Below are 19666 nucleotides of genomic sequence, written 5' to 3'. Positions count from 1 at the left end.
TTTGTATTCAGCAATAATATGACATGTTCCCCTAATGTCGGGCAACCCTAACCGAAACAGATGTTTGTTGAAGATATTCTAACTTGTTTGTCTTTATGCATTTGTTTATTTTATTTTTATGCTGCTGAGATTTAACATCATGGCTTTCTCTGGGGAAAAATGTTGAAAAGCAAGGAACAGAGCCTCTGGTGTGATACCGATTTATCAGCGGACTGATTTGTTTATCTTATTATTTAAAAGAAAGAGCCAGAGCCTCTCCTCTCCTCTCCTCTCCTCTCCTCTCCTCTCCTCTCCTCTCCTCTCCTCTCCTCTCCTCTCCTCTCCTCTCCTCTCCTCTCTTCGCCTCTCCTCTCTTCTCCTCTCCTCTCCTCTCCTCTCCTCTCCTCTCTTCGCCTCTCCTCTCTTCTCCTCTCCTCTCCTCGCCTCGCCTCTCCTCGCCTCTCCTCTCTTCGCCTCTCCTGTCTGCAGCTGTGTTTAGGTGCACTGTTTTCTGGAGAAGTGGTGAACTGTGTCATCTCCAGCTATTAACAACCAACAGCTGCAGCATCAACCACCACAGCAGATCGGCCGTGGGGTGGGGGGACAATGTGGAACTGATTTTCTAATGCAGAAACAATAAATAAACAATGGAAAAACAAAACAGGAAGCAATGCTACAGACATCATGCGGCTTATGCAAATGCAGGGTAAATGTGCTCGGGAATTGATAAGCCCTATTTGTTCAGGAGGAGACTGTGGGACAAGAGTGACCGGTATATACAAAGTTGTCATTTTATCTGCAGTAGCTACCCAAAAACATCTGTTTAGTTTTGTTTCCCCTCCCCTGCATGTCAAACCCACACATTATGAGGAAACACACCAAGTATTTGTTTTTGTTACTGCGTTGGACGCATAAGACGCCAGATGTTTGAGGCAAATTTTTTAGTCATTGTGGTGGGAGTCGGGTCAGACTGTCAGTAGGTCAGAGGTTGAACGCCATAAAGTGCAGCACCCACACAGTTAATCAGAGATGACATATTTATGGTGAATGATAATGATATGAGGTGCAGCTCCTTTTGCATTGGCTCTAGTTTTGCTGATGGTGAAAATGTGCTTTCTGTGGAAGTCAAAGTGTGAGAGATACCATATCTGTTTTCTCCGTGAGTGAAAAATGAAATCTTAAGAGCTCATCACGTTGTTTAGCCTTTTTCTCCCAGTCACCTTGTAATTGTTTCTGTGTCATAACCAGAAAATGGTAATGCTCCGAGTAACTCATCTCTCCCAAAGAATGGCTCTCTATCACACTCTCGCATTCTTTTAAAAGGGAAAAGGGAAGATGAATTTTGCCCATAAAGGCTGTATCACAAGAGCTTTTTATCCTAAATGGCTTTGGGGATTGTTATCTGTGAGAAGTGTGTCCTGCCTCTGTCGTGTTCAATCAAGTGTCCACTTAGCTGTGACTGGGAGTAATTGTTCCCAAGTGGGCCACACAGTGACCTGTTAATGCCTGCAATGACCCTGTAACCTTGTCAGCACGTCTTAGGGAGGAGTTTAAATCATGTGGATCTCCTCCGCGTCTTTACTATACCGGGTCAAGTGGGCGTCGGTCCTGAAAGACCACTCTCTTGTAATTGTCCCCAGCAGCATGGGTCAGCCGGGGGTGTACCCAAAGATTGGCTCTTATTAGATGAGGCACTGGAAGTGATGTGACTCAAAGGGTCAAGCCATTGATCCGATACCGCACCAATATCCTTTGCTGTGGATGGGCCCTCTGCTGAGCTTGATCACTGGATCTCCAGCTGCATTTTACTCAGATAAAAACATTACTTCAAGTCAATCTGAGCCCACTGTGGGATTCCACAGAAATGTTCACATATCATTGTTTGATCTTTTAGACGATGATGTAAAGATGGTAAAGACCAATAATTAACCCAGTTTTACTAAGTGAGAACAGATATCCACAATAACATGTATTTTATCTGAGGAACATGTTGGACACTCTGGCCCCTCTAACAGCTACTGATGCTCCCTCCGGTTTAAAGTTCTTCAGTGAGATAATTTTACCAGGCTCTGACATCTGTCTGAGGAAACTTTGCACCATTCCTCACTTTCAGCTGCAAGATGGTTGAGGTTTCTCGCATTTACGGCCTGTTTGCAGTTACCCCACAGCATCTCAATAAGATCTGGGGCTTTGACTCATTTTACTTGAGCTTCTCAGTATTGGCAAAATTTATATTAAATGTCTTCAAGTCCAAATAAGTTAGAAAAATACACTTTTATTGTAGGGTGTCCTAATTTTTATTGCATCATTTCATTAAAAAAAAACAACAAAATGTAACATTTCAATTTAAATCATAATAAATAAATTAAAAAAAAGATCCTATTATTTATGACTTGAATTGGTCGAGGTCCAGGGTGTGCCCCACTCTTAATGGGAAGAAGTGGCTAAACAAGATGAGAATGAGACGAGGCAAGATTTGTGCTATTTTTGGAACAAAGTAAAATTTGGCCTTTTTTGTTAGAATAAAATAAATATTTCACAATACTTTATTTGTGAATTATATTTGTATTTACACACTTCAATACCAAGATTCGTCTTGTACAGCCAAGGGAAGTATTTGCCCTCTGACAGCCAAGCGGGTCAGAACCTCTCACCCGGTGATGTCAGTTTTAGCTGTTTCTAAGGGGCGGGGCCTGAATCACTTAGGTTATTTTCTAGTTGGATGCGCAGTAGGAAAGTTATGGCTGCTGCTTGCAGGGGAGAGAGTGCTGCCATCCTACAGCTATGGGGGCGTTTAATAAACACAGATATTTCAGCTTGTTTTGCAGGTGGTTGCTACATCTTCTCCGGCACGGCCTGTGTCCACTGGCAGGAGTGTGTGTTCACCTGTACAGGGCCTCGTGTATGTGCGTCGGGACGACTGATACAGAGAGGACAACATTGATCTGTTTTCTAAAGCAAAGTTGTGATCTGTTGTTTAAAAAATATATTTTATATCATTAATTTGACTGCCTGGGGGGGTGGGGGCAGAGGGGGTCGTTAAAGGAGCGGGGTTCCCTTCCAGTCTAACTATACAGGTCCTTCTCAAAAAATTAGCATATTGTGATAAAGTTCATTATTTTCTATAATGTAATGATGAAAATTTAACATTCATGTATTTTAGATTCATTGCACACTAACTGAAATATTTCAGGTCTTTTTTTTGTCTTAATATGGATGATTTTGGCATACAGCTCATGAAAACCCAAAATTCCTATCTCACAAAATTAGCATATTTCATCCGACCAATAAAAGAAAAGTGTTTTTAATACAAAAAAACGTCAACCTTCAAATAATCATGTACAGTTATGCACTCAATACTTGGTCGGGAATCCTTTTGCAGAAATGACTGCTTCAATGCGGCGTGGCATGGAGGCAATCAGCCTGTGGCACTGCTGAGGTCTTATGGAGGCCCAGGATGCTTCGATAGCGGCCTTTAGCTCATCCAGAGTGTTGGGTCTTGAGTCTCTCAACGTTCTCTTCACAATATCCCACAGATTCTCTATGGGGTTCAGGTCAGGGGAGTTGGCAGGCCAATTGACCACAGTGATACCATGGTCAGTAAACCATTTACCAGTGGTTTTGGCACTGTGAGCAGGTGCCCCCAGGTCGTGCTGAAAAATGAAATCTTAATCTCCATAAAGCTTTTCAGCAGATGGAAGCATGAAGTGCTCCAAAATCTCCTGATAGCTAGCTGCATTGACCCTGCCCTTGATAAAACACAGTGGACCAACACCAGCAGCTGACACGGCACGCCAGACCATCACTGACTGTGGGTACTAGACACTGGCATTTTGGCATTTCCTTCTCCCCAGTCTTCCTCCAGACTCTGGCACCTTGATTTCCGAATGGCATGCAGAATTTCCTTTCATCCGAAAAAAGTACTTTGGACCATTGAGCAACAGTCCAGTGCTGCTTCTCTGTAGCCCAGGACTGGGGAATGCGGCACCTGTAGCCCATTTCCTGCACACGCCTGTGCACGGTGGCTCTGGATGTTTCTACTCCAGACTCAGTCCACTGGTTCCGCAGGTCCCTCAAGGTCTGGAATCGGCCCTTCTCCACAATCTTCCTCAGGGTCCGGTCACCTCTTCTCATTGTGCAGCGTTTTCTGCCACACTTTTTCCTTCCCACAGACTTCCCACTGAAGTGCCTTGATACAGCACTCTGGGAACAGCCTATTCGTTCAGAAATTTCTTTCTGTGTCTTACCCTCTTGCTTGAGGGTGTCAATAGTGGCCTTCTGGACTGCAGTCAGGTCGGCAGTCTAACCCATGATTGGGGTTTGGAGTGATGAACCAGGCTGGGAGTTTTAAAGGCCTCAGGGATCTTTTGCAGGTGTTTAGAGTTAACTCGTTGATTCAGATGATTAGGTTCATAGCTCATTTAGAGACCCTTTTAATGATATGCTAATTTTGTGAGATAGGAATTTTGGGTTTTCATGAGCTGTATGCCAAAATCATCCGTATTAAGACAATAAAAGACTTGAAATATTTCAGTTAGTGTGCAATGAATCTAAAATATATGAATGTTAAATTTTCATCATGACATTATGGAAAATAATGAACTTTATCACAATATGCTAATTTTTTGAGAAGGACCTGTATATTGTTGTTGTGATGCCCGTCTAATTAAGTGGTGTCAACCCCCAAGGCGGGTGGAACAAAATTGTAATCTCCACCCTTGTACATATTTGATGTACACTTAGTTTTATCAGCCTGCCTGGTAGGGAGTTGTTGACTTGCAGCAGTTATTTCCATATTTACATCAGATATGAGGTGCAGCAGGTGGACCATACTTACTTACTTAGGTGAAACCTTAACCCTAATTTTCACCTTCGGGATGCTGATGTTGAAGCCAAGCTGGATATCTTCAGATATCCTTGTTTGTTTCAAAATTCACAAGTCAGCTGCAGTTAACACATAGCGTAAAGTTGCTGAATGAGGCGCTTCTTCAGAAAGCCACGTTCAGTTTATGCAAGAAAGTGAGATTACAACCACATGTCTTCAGAGAACAAATGAATGAGCTCGAAGCTGCTGGCATGCCAAAACGACCACAAAATGGGTGTACTTTACTGTTGAAGGTAGCATTTAGTTTTATGCAGTGTTTTTATTGACAAACAACACCATAAGAACCAGTTTCCTAAATTCTAGTGCTTGGTAATTTGTAGTTAAGATACAAACTCAGAGCTAACATTAAAGCCCTTGCCATCCCATGTTACCCCAACATTTCCAGTAAATATTTGAGGGTGATCGTTGCATGTGGCAGACATGGAGGAGATGCCTTCTGTTGCTTCTTTCACGGAGACAGGGACGAAGACACAGCACTGCCGCCTCAAATCCGTGGTGAGAGGGGGCTCTGTGTTGGGATCAGCATATTTTCAGGTGTAATGGCAGGCATGCAGCAGAGTAATCAGAAGGGTCTTATCTGAGGAGGCCGATGGAGGGCCTAGGAATGTGGACAGACTGTTGAAACAACAGCAACATTAATGGGGTTGAATTCCACCCTGGTGAATTATGAGGAGTTGGGACGTCGCGGCTGTGGTCTGTTGTGTCTGGCTGCCGTGCTGTTCAGCCTAACTTTGAAGTAGAGTTAAAGATTCAGTTTTTGACACTTTTTTATAGAGCAGGCCAATTAACTTGGAGCTGAATTGTTGTGCTGTGCTGCTTGAAACACAACCACATTAAACACAAAGTTATATGCACATATCTCATGGAGCAATAAGCCACACATGCAACCCTGCCCCCTGTGACAAGGACAAAACCAGAACACATCAATTCCTCTGCCTTTTTTGCATGATCTGAATTGTATAAGGAAGTCATTAGCATCTTTCCACTTGTTTATCAGGCCACAGATGAATGGTTTTGAGCTCTCACACGAGCTTGTTTGTCTGGCTTGTCTCAGACATTTCATAATGATATGTGTTGCTCATTTATGTAACGAAATTCTGTCATATGAAAAAACATGGGGTTTATCATTAAGGTGGAGACTACTAGAAGGCTTGAGAATTCAGTTTGTTTGGTGATCATTTTATTGTTTGCTGACCAATAGTGTAGAGTGATTGTAAAATTTGTTGGTAAATGAATAAAAACCCTGTAGAAAAATCACCTTTTTAGTTAAGTAACAACTGTTACACTGAGAAAATGTTGATTAATCCTACCTTTTAATTTGAGAACATTTATTGTGTGGGAGCCCTAAGAAAATAAATCGTTTTTAACGTAATCACCAGTGGCACAATTGTTACCACCTCTGCTGTCAATATTTTGTAAAATCCCACCTTTTTTCTCTTCTCTTCAGCTCACCTCGTCGGTTTTTTTAAGATTTAGACCGGGGGCCTAAGATGGCCATGGAAGAAGGTTGATTTTTGTGTCTGGTGAACCATTTCTGTGTTAGGTCGGGTGTTTTGGTTCATGTTGAAAGATCCAGTTTTACTGTTAGATTTCCTGGTATTTTAAAGAATTCATTATGTCATCCATTCTGCCAAGGTTTCCAGGGCATTTAAGGAAGAAATAGGCCCGCAGCATCACAGATCCTCCACCATAACTAAAGATGAGCGTGCGTTACTTTTCCAGATATTCATCCTTTTAGTTTATGCCAGACCCACCTGGAGTGTTTGCTACTGAAAAGCTTAATTATAGTTTCATCTGACAATGATAATGGCGATGTGATGGTAGGAGAGAAAATGCTTTTCTTCTGGAATTACCTTAAAAAAACCTCTTTGGCATGTAGATATCATCAAATGGTTTCTGAGGAGACCGGATGAGCCCTAACTGCTTCTCTTTGCTGTTGTTCTCTAATAGTGAACGTCGGAGATTTCATTCCTGTCCCTCACCATCTTGCTCACTGAGCATGGTGACAAGATAAATATGGGTCCTACTGGCCAGCGGCTAAAATAAATCCCATTATATTTATACCACAGAGAAACAAAAAGCCATGCCTTACTAAATTCTTAGAAAAACTGATCGACTTAAATCAGATACATGCTTCAGTTTGTTTTATTTTATTCTGCCAATACTTTTGCCACCAGTGATTTTCTAAATAGGGGGTTCCACCACTGAATCACCGAATTAAAAATAAAAGTGTGATTTTTCAACTTTTTCTGTGTGAGATTATTCTATTATCAAAGATGAATTTATTTGAAAGCTTTTTACACATGACAATGAATTAGCCTGCATCTACAGCTCCTTCCTCTTATTAGAGCTTCCACTGAATGTTCTGCAGTTTTTGAGTATTGTTCAGTCTGTATATTTTTCAGAAAGTAAAGTATTATTAAAAAGTATTTATTTATAAAATCCAGCAGATTCGAGGTGTTCTCTGTGCTGTGTTTAAATGTCACAGCTTTCACCAGACTTTAAGGTTTTACTATTGGGCGGAAGGAAAAAATAACTAGAAGAGTAGCAAGAAGAACTTAGCATGAGGCGCTTGATGATACAACCTTAAAGCTGCACATACATGAAACAATTTGGCTCCTTAATGTTAAATAAATAAATAGCTGAAGAGACCTTGAGATTAGCCTTCTGGAGATAGTCCAGAGTCCAGGAATATATGTATTTACTACTGATATAAATGTACAAGACTTATTAGATAGAAAGTACCTGAAGTTTGAAGTTGTTTGGTATATTCTACTGGGTTTTAAAGAAATCAGACTGATGTGTTTTGTTGTGTGTCTGAGCCTGCAGCATATCTACTTGTTGTAACTTTACAGGCATATAGGCCAGGAGATTCCAGAGGAATCAGTGTGTCATAACATATGAAATACTCATGGGTGATGAAAATCACGTTTTCTTTTGGCACTTTTGATGTTTCTGTACATGTGGGCCCAGTGGATCATTGTAGGGGCTTTCCCCACCTTTTACTTCCTGTTTGTAATTGTTATATCTTTCCCCTTTCTTCTGTTTCTCTTTCTCTCTCTCTTGGTCTCTGTGTCCTCTATGAAACCTCCATAGCCCCGCCCCTCAGGACTTTGAGCTGAACTCTGATTGGAGGAATGAAGTGCCAATCTACTCAACTCAAGTGACTGGGGTATGTGTCACTTCTCCCACTAATCTCTCTCTGGTTATGTACAGTAATTTCTTGCTGTCTGTCTTGATAATTCACAAAAAAAAAACATTCTAATTAAAAAAACGTTTTTATGCCTTAAGCATCCATAGGTTTTTGGTACCAGAATAAGATATTTAAGATAATACTAATGAAAGCATAATGTGTCGTTTGGAGATGGTATTGAGCATTGCACCATCAGCTGCTTTGAAACAGTGACTCCTCTTTATGTTTTAGTATATTTGGTCTATAGGACCTCTGCTGTCCCTCTCCTCACCTCTGTCTGCAGAGAGAGCCCCGATTGGCTGAACATTTTCTGCACTATAGCCTGGCTTTTTGCCAGCTGGGCTGCCAGTGGCCGCTGTGCCCCCTGATCAGGAGAGAATGTGACATTTGTGCAGAGGTAATGGAATCTGTGTGCAATTAAATCTCTGACTGTGAAGAAGAGTCTATCTCCTCCTCGCTACCCCCCATCTCCTGCCATTCCCAGCAGCAGGGGGGGTCAGACACGTTGATGAAACTGTCCCAGCAGGCCCCTCGCTTCACTCTGTTTTCAAATCTCTGTGTCAGGTTGGGTTCCTTAACTTTGTTGCTTTAACCTTTCTGCTGTCTGGGAATTAACAATTAATTTACACAGTACCCCTACAGTCTGGAAATGTATGGGAGAGAATGAAATTTGATTTGTGTATTTTTTCAGGTCTGAAGAATGGAAAAAGGAAAACAAAGACTTTGTTCCATGTTCTCTTGTCTCCATCCATCCATCCATCCATCCATCTCCTTAAAGTAGGACCTCTGTAGAAACATCATTTCATATATTTCATTGCAAACTTTGTAATTTAAACTGAAAAAGTGGACAGAAAAATGGATTGACAACTCAGGAAATTCGGATCTGGGAAAATGCATTTTGCAGGAATTACAGAACATCTTCATTAGAGACATTTTACATTAATATTTTAAAAATGTACATTCCTACATAGAAATACTGATTCAGTTGTTTCACAGTAACCCTTCTCTATGAATCTCTGCTGCATGTAACAGCTGTGCTTTAGTGATGATGGTAGTGAACTGGTTAAGCTTGTTTTGTACGTTTGTGTTTCTGTAAGAGTGACAGTAAGCATGATCGGAGGAAAGCAAAGCTGATTCACGCACGGATGAGAAAGGGATCATAGCTCTCTGCTCCTTCAGCTCTGCTGCGCTGCTACTACACTTAACGCCTCATTTGCGGGCTCTGTGGCCAATGGCCTGAGTCTGGGATCTGTTGCCATAAAAGGCAGCTTTCTCTTCTCTGCTGATGTGGGCACTTGCTCGCGGTTTTAATACCAAACCCCTTCTACCGGCAGACTCATATCTAATGGATATGCGTATCTCCATCAGGGCAGCTCATAATCATAAAAACCCTCTTCTGCCATTGTATTTGTTGAGACTGGCTGACAGAGGCAGAGACATGCAATGCAAGCATTTCCCTTGAACTTGTGTAGGAGTGGTTCCAATCTGTGTTCCTTGTCCACACAGGGTGGACGGAGGTGCGGGATATCCAGGTCAAGGTTTGTTTAAATCCTCCCTTTTTCCTCACACCCTGTGTTGGTTTGTTTAAAAGACACAGTTCAAGTCCTTTTGTCTGACCAGCAACTGGACAGAATGGTTCATTTTAGTATGAAGTATGACTTGTCTAGATAGCTTTTGGATTTCATATTCAGCTATAATGTGACTGTTTTCTTGATACCTTAACCCCTCTTTTAGATGATTTTTAGCTTCTATGGTTGTGCATTTTCTTGATGAATTCATAATGGCAGAACTAGGTGAAGAGATTGCTGTGTCAGAAAATACAAGGTTCACCGCTCCTTTTTTCTGCAGCCAAGGGTTACTTTGAACTAACAATCAAATAAACCTTCCTTTTTCCTATTGCAGTATGCCTTTCAATGAAACCCTGCTCCTTCTAACTTTATTCCCTAAGTCCTGATAAATAAACTAGCGTGCCTCTGCTGGGGCTGGATTTGTTGCATTTTGTGATCTGAAGGGAGGAAAAGGCTTTGCTTGAGAAGAGGGAGAAAGAGGCCTGCTTCATTAGTGTCATTCGAATGGAGAATTAGATCAAGCTGACAGATAGATGTGGAAAATTGTTTTAATTGTATAATTATCTTTGGTTAGCCACTTGTGCGGAAAAGTGCTGTGATGTGGATAAAGGCCAGGGAAGAGCACAATTTGGCCTTTATATGCTTATTTTGTCTTTGTGGAGGAAATGAACAACAATTGGGGGTCGTGAGGATAAAACATAAACATACCCAAACATGCACACACTTGCGCTCCCCCTGGACAGGCTGAGACGTGCTCAGTGAGCTGCTGCCCTGTAGAGCACACGTGTCTGGCCAGTGAAGCATCTCCCCAGGCAGTGAGTAAGATGCCTGGAACCGTCTGATCAAGACGCCACTGCTCAACCCGATTACAGAAGCTGTGCAAAACACAGCTCACTAAGCACTGCTGAGGTCCTGGAAAGAGAGGAATCATACACATAATTTGCTTAATCCCATTAATCTGATTTCGGATCAGAAGCTAACATAGGTGTGGAACTTTTCCAGATTCCAACGAATGATGCGGCATGGAAAATTCTGCATTGTTACTGTGATAGAACATCATTTAGCTCAAAGGCTGCTTGGATTATAGTGGTAAATCAACGAGTTTTGGTCCCACTGGAACAATAACTGTACAGTCACATAAAACACTACACCTATAGGCTGTCTGAAGGTCCTTTAAATACACTTTTTTTTACATTAGCATCATTTTATACTGAAATCGAATGGGCAGAAATTATGCCCATGCTAAATTATTAATAAAGAAGTGAGAAAACATTTTTCTTATAAAACAGTGGTACACCTATTAGTACCCCAGCTGTCAATGTTTTCTACAGACTTCTTTTGCCAGTAGGTCAGTACTTGGTCTTCTATGATATTCCACAAGGCTGGAGCATACACAGGAAGGGATCTTTGGCCATTCCTCATTGGACCAGTTGGTTTTGTGTCTGGTGATCAATTTTGGCTATAAGATCCATTTGTTCTTCAGCATTGTCCTGGTGAAGAACCACGTGATGCCCCATTTTCACTTTTCAGGAAAAGGCCTGGAAAAGAAACGGGTCTGCAGCATCCCACATCCCCCACCTTACTTAGGCACTTTTTTATACATATTCTTTTATTGTTTTTTTTTTGTTTGTTTGTTTTATCTGCAGTGTTTGTTGGTGAAAACCTCAAACTTAGTCGACATAACACAAACAAGTGGTCGGGATGTAGATAGCCTCTAAACGTTGCTATGGAGACTTGGTGACCCCAAGATGCCAGTCTATGTCTCTCGGGTGGCCTGGGAACGCCTTGGGCTCCACCTGGAGGAGCTGGAGGAATTGTCTGGGGAGAGGGACGTCTGGGTGTCTCTGCTGAGTCTGCTGCCGCCGCGACCAGGTCCCAGATAAGTGGAAGGTGACAAGTACGAGTACGATATTTACATAGAGTATCACCATTGTATGACTTTCTAATATCGTGCAGCCCTTTTGTCACCCTGACTTTACCAACGAGTGCAAGGAACACAACTTCCAGAAATGAACTATCTAGAAGGAGCTGTTAACGCTGGTTCCCTGTTCTTATTGTTGAGGATCAACCTCATGCATCACAGAATAACGTTCTGTCACACTTCACTGGTACATCTGCTTCATGCATTCTAGTTTAAGACCATTGAAAGATAAATGAAACTTGTTCAGTAGCCATTAGCTGCAGCTCATGGACTTTGCAGGCAGCTGTATTATTGTTGCGGTCCTGTCTGCAGCTGTACGTTAGTCGTAACATAAACTAAACCGGTCAGTTGTAGCTTTAAACTTGTTTCCAACCAAATCACTTTGAGCGCAGAGAGAGTTGTCAGTCCTAATCAGGCATCAAATCCCCCCGATTAAAGACCCAACAGATGTACAGTATATGGTCTTAGTTTCCAGGTGTGTTTCAGGATGTTAGTGGTCCAGATTGCCTCCCTGCTTGTAATACTCTGGATCAATTAAAAATTAGACATAGCATCTCTGCCATCCTATCATGAGTAATTTACCTTCTGTCTTATAGAGATCTTGGTGCTGGGAAACAAACTGAGCCTGTTTCTCTGGTTTCTTTTAGATAATGACACTAAGATGTGTAGCTGCTCTAAACCATCAAATGTGGCCAAAATCAAGATAAAAGAGCCAGACTTATTCTAATAGTAACTACTTTCCATTAAATATTCAGAATGCTACACATATCTGAGAATATTCAGCATTTACTGTGCTCTGACTCGCAACTTAAATGCTAACCCCATCCTAATAATTATATTTACTTATTTTTACACTAACATACATTTCTGCTTATATTATATTATATTATATTATATTATACAATTGTTATAATATTGTTATATTATATCATTGTTATATTATATTATATTGTGGATTCTTATAATTTCTATGTGTTTTTCAAAAAGAAAAACACATAGTTTTCAAACAGCTTTTGTATATAACATTTCAATCTTAAGGGGCAGTGGTTTAGGCGTGGCGCTGGTGGTATATGGGTTAAGCACACAACCACGTGCAGAAGCTATAGTCCTCAATGCAGCTGTCCCGGGTTCGAGTCCCGGACCTGGTGACCTTTGCCCAATGTCTCTCCCTCTCTTTGCCCTCTTTTCTTTCTACCTATTGTTGGAAAAATGAAAAAATAAAGGCCTCTAGTGCCACAAAAAAAAAAAAAAAAAAAAAAAAAAAAAAAATATATATATATATATATAATAAAAAAAGAGGAAGTATTTTATATTTTAGTTAGTATTAAATAAGGTGAACATCTGTTCTCTTTCTATTTTAGCATATATAGAATCTATTGGTGTGCAGCCCTAAAAGGGTTGCCCAAATGTGCTTTATGTGTACATGACAGTTCTAATTTAAACAACCATAGTCATACAATGGCCTTGAAGTATGGATGTCTTACATTCTTCTCCTGACACAGTGGTCACTTTGAGATGGTTCAGGCCAATAGCTGATGCTCTGCAGCTGCACGCAATTTTCATCTCAACTCACTTGAGATTAACAAAACAATGCAGGAGGATTGTGAGCCATCCTCCAGCACACCTGAAAAAAACAGTGTTCTAGGACCTGCTTTAATTCAATGGGTATGGATTTAGTTATTTTGGTTTCTGAGTGAAATGAAGATCTTTTAACAATAATCCAATCAGTTTATTACCATGACAAACTGGCTGATTCTATAATATAATAATAGAAATTCTCATACCAGTCTACTGAGAGTTTTGTAACACAAAGCTTTTTACTGACTGAGAGCTGGTCCGTGCCTTGGTTGTTAGCTTCGATGGGCTCTGTTGTTCACTTGCATCTCCTGTTATAATGCACAGGGGATTAGCAGGTAACAAGGCAGCAGTTCTCCTTTGAGGTTGTCACGCGTGGCGTTTAATGTCTCACACAATGCAACATAAATGAGGAGGGGGGCAGGCAGGCAGGCTAGCGCCAAATGGTGATTTCCCAACTACACAGGGAGCCTCCTCCAGGATAATGTGGTAATGAAAGGTGACAGGAAGGACTCAGGGTCTGGAACGAAGCCGGGGCAGCTGGTCAGAGCGGGAGAATAGGAAGTAGTGTGCAACCGGGCTAAAGTGCAGTGAGAAGCAAATTAAAGCTCATATCTGCCATCTCCCTGGCCTCCTTGCACTTTCCTGTTTGGACTTGAAGGTGATTGGGAGCCAAGGCGGTGACAGTTGACGGAAGCTACACGGAGGAGAGAGTATTTATTTACAGTGAGATGCAGCGATGCTTGTTCAGGATGCGGTTTCACGCAGGATGTGCCCGCCCCCCACCCCCCACCCCCCCTACCACTCACAAACACACTCAGACTCACCTCCTTCCATCTTTCTCATCTCCACCCTCACACTACAATCCCCAGGTTTGATCAAGAATAGGAAGTAAGTTATTGGAGAGAAAAGCTGGGCCTGCTGCTGGGCCAGGCAGCCAGCATTGTGTAAGAGGCTGGGTCTGAATGCAGCCAGTAGAGACCTCACTCAGCAGGCCTTCCTGCCTGGCCCAGGAGGTCATACCAAAATCAACACAGATCACTGAGAAAATGGAGTGTGAAGCCCTCTGATTGTCTTTAGGTGTTGCCCAACCCTAGTAGAAAACAGGAATAGAAAACTTGCAGTTGAGAATAAAACCAAAACACTTGCTATCAACATTGTGATTTAAGTTCAGTTCCAATTAGAGAAACACTCATCACAGATTTGTTGAAAATTTCCACTCTCTGGTGTTGGTAAAGCTTTAACCTGGTGATACCAGTTTTATCTTGGGAGCAGAGGCTATGCTAGAGTGTTTGTAAGAGCTGTTGCTGTAAAACATTGTTTTACTCATTTAGAAATAAGACAGAATGATTTGGAGTAAGGATGGGAAAATATGGTATGGTTCATCATTATTGGGGAAATAATTATGGTGTTGAGAATTGTGGTTTATTATGATAACAATAAACTCTAATTAATGATGTTTGCTAACCCCAAAAGCAGCATGATGAAGAATAGTACTATTTGTTTTCACTGTTCATTACATAAGAGTATTAAGAAATATCAATATAGACATCAACATATCAACAGTTTTAGCCCTAAATGCTTTTGCTAAGAAACACTGTAAATAAGTTCAAAACTATGGAAGCAAATCGTTACCATATTTCAAAGGAAAAAGCATTTTCAGAAATGCTTTTTCATTTTAAGAATGTGGCTGCATTGTTTGACTCATAAATGAAATTAGTTATCAATAATCCTATTTGCATTTTAATTTTCTTCTTCAAGACTGCTCATTCTTTCACTTAATTAAAATGAAAAAGAAAAAGACTTTTGAGATTTATTTTTCAAAATATGCCCCAGCAAATAGATACCAAAATTCAATTTGAAATGTAAAATTTGAAAATGAAAAAGCATTTCCAGAAATGCTTTTTCATTTTAAGAATGTGGCTGCGTTATTTGACCCATAAATAAAATTAGTAATCAATCATCCTATTTGCATTTGCATTTTCTTCTTCACGACTGCACATTTTATGCCATAATCAAAAAGAAAACAAAGCAGACATTGCTTTTTTGTTTTCGTGGTCTGCCCGCAAAATACTGCCCAGAACTCGAAAACGAAAAAGCATTCCGAGCTGTGGGCGCAGAAGAGTGACGTCAGCAGCCGCTCTTCCTCAGCTCCCTGCTGACTGAGCTACCCATCTTGTTCGGTAGGGGGCGCTGTGCACGTCTGCATTGCATTACATTGCAAACGTGCCGAGAAATTGATTGAATTGCAGCAGGACCGAGCTCAATTTGTGGCAGTGACAGGCAGAACTTATAGTTCCGGTGGCATCCTCATGGCCTGGGACGTCCAGCGTGTTTTTAAGCATTTATTTATATTTTTCTGTGAGTGACGATTCAGAATAGTCGCTCGTGCTCTATAATAAACCGGCTGTTTGTGCAATAAATCCTCATCCTTTCAACACGTCACACATAGTGCTATTTATTTTCCATGTCAAGTAAATACAATCACCTTATGTTATGGGTCTAAAGCTGTTTATTAAATAATAACCAATAATGAAATCATTATGTAAAGGTAACAGGCTATAACAATAATGACAACCCATTTGCCGATAATCAGCATCAGCTTCCACAAAAACAGCGGCAACCGCATTGGCAAGCTTTTACGGCCGGTCTGGCACTTTCTGGCATCCTTGCGGAATCCCGTGCCACCGTGCGGCAGGCTGTGGCAGTTCCGGTGGCAGCTTCGGTGGCAGGCTGTGGCAGTTCCGGTGGCAGCTTCGGTGGCAGGCTGTGGCAGTTCCGGTGGCAGCTTCAGTGGCAGGCTGTGGCAGTTCCGCCACAGCCTGCCACCGGAACTACCAGTTCTGCCTGCCACTACCACAAATTGAGCTCGGCCCTGCTGCAATTCAATCCATTTCTCGGCACGTTTGCAATGTAATGCAATGCAGACGTGCACAGCGCCCCCTACCGAACAAGATGGGTAGCTCGGTCAGCAGGGAGCTGAGGAAGAGCGGCTGCTGACGTCACTCTTCTGCGCCCGCAGCTCGGAATGCTTTTTCGTTTTCGAGTTCTGGGCAGTACTTTGTGGGCAGACCACGAAAACGAAAAAGCAATGTCTGCTTTGTTTTCTTTTTGATTATGGCATAAAATGTGCAGTCGTGAAGAAGAAAATGCAAATGCAAGGTCACATTCTTAAAATGAAAAAGAATTTCTGGAAATGCTTTTTCATTTTCAAATTTTACATTTCAAATTGAATTTTGGTATCTATTTGCTGGGGTACATTTTGAAAAATAAATCTCAAAAGTCTTTTTCTTTTTCATTTTAATTAAGTGAAAGAATGAGCAGTCTTGAAGAAGAAAATTAAAATGCAAATAGGATTATTGATAACTAATTTAATTTATGAGTCAAACAATGAAGCCACATTCTTAAAATGAAAAAGCATTTCTGAAAATGCTTTTTCATTTGAAATATGGTAACGATTTGCTTCCATACAAAACATTTAAGTGTGGTTACTTTTATCGTTATCGTAATAAATACCACAAGAATATAGCCATACATATTGTCCATTGCTAATTTGGAGATCATATTTTAAATTACCTTCAGCTTTAGTGTTTAGCTTGCCATATTACTGATTAGTGCAAATAGCAAGGTTAGCATTACTGAAGCTCAAAAGGATAATGAAGGGCAGCTTAATTCGTTGAGCCTTCCTGGTACGTTCTGTAGTCAGATGTGCATCAGTTAGCTCCTTCGCTAATTCAACGACATATGCTCCAGGAGGAAAGAACTGCTGTCCTGTGGCAGGAGGCTTCTCTTTGTACCTTGAAAAAGTCTTGAACAAATGTCCGAAACTGCACAAATTAGTGAAATGACACCCACCGTAGTTGCAGCATGAATGAAGACTTCTAAATAATTTCTTGCAAGCTTTGTGCACCACACGGCTGATGTGCATTTACTGATCATAAAAAGATCAGATTTTGTTTCCAACTGGCCGGTCACCAGCCAGAGTAGGACAAACTGAAAAGTGGCTGTAAATGGCTGATTTCTTGGTGCATCTCCGGTCACAGTGATGATCTTTACTGTTCACCTCTTCATTTAGTCATACAAAGGAACACAACATCTTCTTAAGACCAAAGACTTTCCTGACTTTTATCTGCCAGCATATCAAATGCTACAGTAAACATGCAGGGGTGCTGAAAAGGTGAGCTCTTTTGATCTCTGCTCACTCGCTGTCATGTCTGCATTGTTCTGCCCCAAGTTTCAAAGGCAATTTTTATGCCCTGCCGGTATGAAGATAGTGGTCTAAACTCTGGAGAATCTGCCACATAAAGTGCACATCTGTTAAATATAAATTGTAAAACAACCTCAATGTGTTCAGGCAGCAGAGTTAATAACGCACTAAAAGTATAACCTATAACAGTCCCTGCAGAAGCAGAGATCCAAATTTGCTCAATATTTTAAACTACTTATGTCTATCATTTGTATTTTAGTTTTTCCTTCTTTTTCCAGTTTTTGAATTTCACATGCGGGGTGCGTTATATTTCAGACTCCTAAAATGGCTGGTAGCAGTAAACCGGTTGGTGGTGAGCAGTGAATTTATTGAGTTATTGCAGTGATGGCATTAGCTCTCCATCTGCAAAGCACATTTTAGAAGCAAAGATAAAGTTAGAAAGCTTTACAATGCTATCCACACTTTTTTTGTTTTTTTTGTTTAGTTTGGCTTTTTTGGTTGAGCCTAATTAAGTTGGCATGCTGATCTTTTCTTTGATGAATTCTGCATGGGGAAGAAGAAAGTGACAGCTGGTTATTAGTTAAGTCCTCAGGTTTAAGACAACGGTTCTGTCATTTGTCTTCACTGCTTTTCAGTAGTTTTGGATTTGACCAGGATCAGTGTCACTACTGGTTGCATGAGACGATACGTGGACTCTACAGAGTTGCACAGGCATCCCAACTCCACCAGGACGCCACATCAATACATGCCGTTGTCAGAAGGTTTGATGTGTTTCCCAGCAGAGACTCAAGGGCATGGAGGAGATTCCAGGAGACAGGAAGTTACTCTAGTTCCCCTTTTCCATTAGTACCTACTCAGTGTGGTTCTTCTTGGGTCAGTTCACCTCTACATGGTTTGGTTTGTTTTGCATTACAATTGAATACCATCTCAATGTGGGGGAGGTTGTCAATAGCAAGTTATTGATATACGTGAGATCTGTAAAGATTTGTTTTGCGGCACCAGTGGCCTTTATTTGGTCCTTTTCTTTAAAGTAGGGAGACAGGAAATGGGGAGAAGAGAGGGGGATGACTTGCATCCTTTTGTCCCTAACACTTTACTCATTTCCATATTAGTATGGATACCAGCAATTTAAAAACAAATTTTGATCTGATGTGATTTCAACGTGTTCCTTTAATTTTTTTTTAGCAGTGTATTATACAGTCCGATCTGTCTTCTCCTCGCTGCTTTTTTATACTGTTCAGTCGTGTCAGGGGAAAGGGCTTAACTATGGACCTGGCAGAAACCGCACAAGAAGGATGGTGATCAAAAATCACAGCTGCAGACATTTAATGGCCTATTTAGGGGTTTTGCTTAAAGGCATCTGGTAAGTAATCTGAGGGAGAACTACTGTGCTGCAGGGAAGGGGTCCTATGTCAGGGCAGGGGTCCTGGAGTAGCCATGACAAGCAGAGATTATAAGGAGAAGAAGACACACCTATCAAATAAGCCAAAACATAATTTTTTTACACAATACATTTACACCCACTGGTCCTTTAACAGGCAAACCTTTTTAATTGCTCAATAAACTAAATTGCAAATTAGCCAATCACATTGCTCCAATTCAATGTATTTAGGCATCTAGGCCCGGTAAAAACAGCTTACGGAAGATCAAACTGAACTTTACAATGGGGGAAGAAAGTGAGGTGAATTGACTTGGCATGTGGTATGAGTGTTGATGCCAGTCAGGCTGGTTTGAGTATTTCAGTAACTGCTGCCGAAGTGGAATTTGCACATACAATCATTCAGTTTTCAATTCAATTCAGTTTTATTTATATAGCGCCAATTTACAACACATGTCGTCTCAAGGCACTTCACAAAGGCTTTGGAATGTTATAGGGTTGTTGGGGAGGTTAGATTAAACTACTGAGTGTTTACAGCCACTCTCAGGTTTACAGAGAGTGGCTAGATTACGAGAACCTAACCTGTGAGCCGCAGATGTTTGGACAGAAATTCCTTGTTGATGTCAGAGATCAGTGGAGACCTGGCGACCAGTTCAAGATAATAAAAAAAAAAAAAAGCAACAGTAGTTAAAAAACAGCTTGTTACAACCAGGATTTGCAGAATAGCATTTCTGAACACACAACACATTGAGGACCACACTGGGTTACACTCCTGTCAGCTACGTACAGCAATCTGAGGCTACGATTTGGATTGGCTCACTGAAATTGGACAATAACTGATTGAAAAACTGTTTGCTGATCAGGTAAGGGTTAAATTCAGCTGTAAGATTTAAATGTTAGACATCAGAGTTGGGCATAAACAGCAGGAAAACATGGATTCATCATACCTAGTCTTGAAGG

At 41.1% G+C, this 19666-nt stretch overlaps 1 protein-coding gene across 6 annotated transcripts in view; it reads left to right on the top strand.

The window, feature by feature from the left end:
- Positions 1–19666, top strand: part of foxp1b (forkhead box P1b) — a 217816-nt gene that overhangs the window by 19083 nt on the left and 179067 nt on the right. For 5 of the 6 annotated variants that reach the window (XM_047346867.1, XM_047346873.1, XM_047346872.1 and 2 more), the window contains exon 3: positions 7961–8036. The exons of the other annotated variant lie outside the window; for it this stretch is intronic. The gene's annotated coding sequence lies outside the window, so the exon portion shown is untranslated. The remainder of the gene's footprint in view (positions 1–7960; positions 8037–19666) is intronic. 6 annotated transcript variants of the gene reach the window in all.

This window comes from Girardinichthys multiradiatus, chromosome 20 (genome assembly GCF_021462225.1).
Source record: "Girardinichthys multiradiatus isolate DD_20200921_A chromosome 20, DD_fGirMul_XY1, whole genome shotgun sequence".
NCBI classification, from domain to species: Eukaryota; Metazoa; Chordata; class Actinopteri; order Cyprinodontiformes; family Goodeidae; genus Girardinichthys; species Girardinichthys multiradiatus.
This window is presented reverse-complemented; position numbering and strand designations above follow the sequence as displayed.